Source organism: Zea mays, unplaced genomic scaffold, assembly GCF_902167145.1.
Source record: "Zea mays cultivar B73 unplaced genomic scaffold, Zm-B73-REFERENCE-NAM-5.0 scaffold_158, whole genome shotgun sequence".
Classification (NCBI taxonomy): domain Eukaryota; kingdom Viridiplantae; phylum Streptophyta; class Magnoliopsida; order Poales; family Poaceae; genus Zea; species Zea mays.
Window position 1 is genome coordinate 53,845 of NW_023366775.1, and position 4,117 is coordinate 57,961.

Sequence of the window (4,117 nt, forward strand, 5' to 3'; positions counted from 1 at the left end):
TCGAATATGGACGGAAAATGGACTAAAAACTATATTTTAGAACAGATAGAGTAATATTTATCATAAACCACTAACACGTAACGATCACCTTGCATATTATACACTTAGCACTCATTAAACTATTAGCGTACACGTTACAACTATCGGTAACTATAGCCTAGATTTTTTACTCTACTTAATTTAATTGTGAAATAAAAATAGATCAAACCTAATTAAATCCGGTAAGAATCTTCCCAGGTCGCCAGACGAGTACATGACCACACCCCTACAGACGGACGCGGAAGGAGGTAGCGGTAGGCGGCCAGCTCGGCGGCTCCTTCGCTCCTTCCCCCTGCGGCTCTGCGGATGGATGCGAGATCACGCCGAGTTCCCCCAAAGTCAAGGCCCCAAGCCCCAAGTCTTCTAAATTTTTGCACACTCCGAAGCTGCCAGACAGGCCGTGGCCAGCGTCGGGACATGGAATGAGAGTCTTGTTGGGTGGGTGCCCGGCAGGTTTACCCCGAGCACCCCTGCCCACACCTTGGCCGGAGCTGATGCAAATGAATGGAGGGAAAAGGAAGAGGACTTGGTCAACGGGCACAGTGCACCACATGGCGTGCAACAGGTCGATGAGCATGAGCAACAAGACAAAGCATTCGCTAGGAGATGTTCCTACCCGTGAAGACCCTAAGAGTCTTGCTGGTGGAGAATGGTGACTACTCGTCAGCTGATCAGTGCCCTGCTCCGCAAGTGCTGCTATGAAGGTATGTGCTACAAATGGTAAAGTTATCCTTATATATTAACAATACTAATTTGATCTGATTAAATTGGACATATACTAGATTTCATAACTTCTACTAGATAGTAAATAAATTCAGGTTGTCAAACATAACAAATAAGTATTTATTTCCAACGACAATTTATGTATATCTATATCCCTTCCTTTCATTTGGTGTAGTTAACTCCTCAACATTGTCATATCCTATTATGTTATTCTCGACACATTCATATTCCCAACTAGCGAGCATCCGAGGCTGTGCGTGATGGTAAAGCAGGTGAGTGATCGAGGTTGTGCGACCAGGGCACTCACGCAGGCTCTGCAGCGATGGGGTACTTCTCGCGCAGTGGTAGCGAGGCAGCGGCACAACCCATGCGCACCGACGGGTGCGTACGCGAGCAGGTGCGCGCGGTGCTCGCTGCTCGTGGACGCGAGCAGCGCAAGGGCGGCGCCAGTGTTGCGTGTGGTGTGGTACACTGGTGTTGCTAGGCACCAGCAGAGTAGAGAAGGTCCAAAAGGCATCACTTGCAGAGCACATTGGGAGAATTAACTTTCAATTGTTCCAATACGCAGCGCACTGTGTTAGCAAGCAGATAGCAAGCAGATTGAGAGGTACGTAACACCCTTTGTTCAACATCCCATCAAAGTTGTGGTTTATTTTTATTTTTACATTTTTTTGTAGCTGCAATTATACTTATAATATGTTGTTGGTAGCCCTGTGGGGTGTTGGGGGCTCAGATTTATCATCTAAAGCAAAGAATTACTGTGCTATTCAATTTATGTTGTGGTTTATTTTTATTTTTACTTTTTTTGTAGCTGCAATTATACTTATAATATGTTGTTGGTAGCCCTGTGGGGTGCTGAGGGCTCAGATTTATCATCTAAAGCAAAGAATTATTGAAGTATGTACCTGTAGCTTTTTGGTTCTTATAATTGCTTAGGGTTGTTACCTTTTTTGGTTACAAATATACTGCTCTATTTGATTTTTTCATTGAACTTCAAGAGAGTACGTTTAGAGTTATTGCGGATAACTATGTCACGGATGATGGTCGAACGAGTGTTGTCCATTGTGCTCTTGCTTTTGGCGAAGACGATCATTGTGTTTGCCTTGTCATTGGGATATTTGAGGTTGGAATTATTCTTCTTTAATTCATGTACATCCTCACTAACTAATGTGCCGCTAATGCTAAGGTATTAAGAGGTTAAGAGAAATATGAAGATCAGTAAACCATTAATCTACTAATCTCCTTTTCAGAAACTTGGGAAAATAGCGCTATGTATTTAACTAAAATGATACTATCAAACCATAGGTCATTGGTCTAATCTAAGTGTCATTACAGTTTTTACATAAGTTAGTTCACTGGAGAACAGACTTATCCGCCTTTAGTAATGCATTTGTTGTGTTCTTCCCACTAATACTGGTACTAAGCTTTTTGTTATGCTGATGTCATAATTAACGATAGGGTGGTCACTTGGTCACTGCGCGTGGGCCACGAAATTTCGTCATGCAGATGTAAGTGAAAACTTTGTCATGTAGATGTGAGCCACGAAACGCGTCGAACTCAGGTGGCGGTTGGTTGAGCACTTGTAATGGTAACATTAATGTAAATAAATAGCATTGGTATCTATTACCATGGGAATGAAAAGCGCTAATTGTTTGGATAGATATGGTAACATTTTCTATGGGCAGTGCGTGCGGCCGCGCTTGCCGTTTGCGTTGCAGGCCGTGTTTGCGTTGCGTCGATATGTAGGCCGCACGCTTGTCGTTTGCGTTGCAGGCCGTGTTTGTGTTGCGTCGATCTGCAGGTTGCGCTCTCGCTTCCACGTGATCTGTAGCATAACTGCATAATCATATAACACATATTTGTATATATAAGTTATCGAGATATTATATATTCCAGATGTAATGCACAGGCACTGACCGTTCTTATATAATACACTACTAGGTGAGTTCTCGTGCGTCACAGGCCCGAGTTTCTCTTCGATGTCATCCCAGGCAGCTCGTGGATGTCATCCTCTATCTCATAACTGCATAACACATATTTGTATATATAAGTTATCGAGATATTATATGTCCCCGTTGCAACACACGTGCACTGACCTAGTACACAATGAAAAAACAAGCATATAAGAACCCTACCAAACATAAAAAAGAAATGGATAGTGGTTGCCTGCCTGAATAATCAAAGCATGAAAAAAGGCATCAAAAGTGACATCGTGTCCTTGGGGTGTGATGTGGAAACACAGAGAAATTGTGAAGCAACAGGACGCAGCCTCTAGATAGAAGTCACATCCGGATAAGTTACGAATGCATGAAAAAACTATTACCCCTGGCCACAGCCTGAGCCGCGTGTTGACCTCATCTCCTCGATCGGCGCCACTGTACGACGGGCCTAGGACCTCTCCCGCGACGGTGCCTCGATGTCGCGCCTGCTGGCCCGCGGCGACAGCTTGGTGGTCTGCTCCGATGGCACCACCCGATAGAGAGCCATACCTGCTCCGCTTGAGCCCGCTGTTCGTGGATCTCGGCGGCACCGGTGGCGTCGTGCCCGTGGCGCTGGAGGCCGAGGCCGCCCCACGAAGCGGATCTTGGCGTAGAGTGGCGCAGCGAGCCCCACCCCCGCATCGCTCCCAGATGCCGTTGTGTAGCTGCGAGGAAGATGGAGAGAAAAAATGGTGGCGGCTGTGTGGGATTGCTGGTGCCGTGAAAATGTTAGGGTTAAAGAAACATATGTGTTTGGTTAATGGGTTTTTAAATGGGCTACATATGTTCAGTAGAGAATGATTAGATGGGTAGAGAATGATTAGATGGTACGGCTGGACTGAGATACACCATTTTGACAAGCGTTTCCTTTAGTTATTAGAAACCTAGGACTCTTAATACATAAACTATATATATATATGGTAATGCCAAATATTTTAATAAGTGCAACTGAGTTTCGTCCCTATTGGAAAGCATATTTCGCATGTTTTTAGGCAAATAAATAGAGATCTAACAAATATTTTAATAAGTGAACACAGTGATAACAAGGTAAAATAAATATTTTAATAAATAAAATGATACGAAGTAGACTAAAAGACTTGGTATTGTTGTTCAATTCCTCACTTTACACATTTTTTGCGCAATTTAGCATCCCCAACTACTATGCTTTAGTTAAAAATAAAAAACACAGTTGCAAAATTGCTTAGGTACCAAAATTAATATATAGATATGGTTTTGCAACGCATATAAACGTTACAAGCATTCTAGTTACTCTATGCATACGGTTGCAACACATGGTAAATGTTGCTATGATCGTATTTACTCTACGCATACGGTTTGCAACGCATGTTAAACGTTGATAGTATCATTGTAATTCA

At 43.3% G+C, this 4,117-nt stretch overlaps 1 non-coding gene across 1 annotated transcript; it reads left to right on the top strand.

Moving 5' to 3' along the window:
• Positions 1 to 237: 237 nt before the first annotated feature.
• Positions 238 to 2,421, top strand: LOC103643087 (uncharacterized). The gene is made up of 2 exons (XR_002750302.1): positions 238 to 743; positions 938 to 2,421. It is a non-coding gene; the product is annotated as an uncharacterized protein (transcript).
• Positions 2,422 to 4,117: the final 1,696 nt, after the last annotated feature.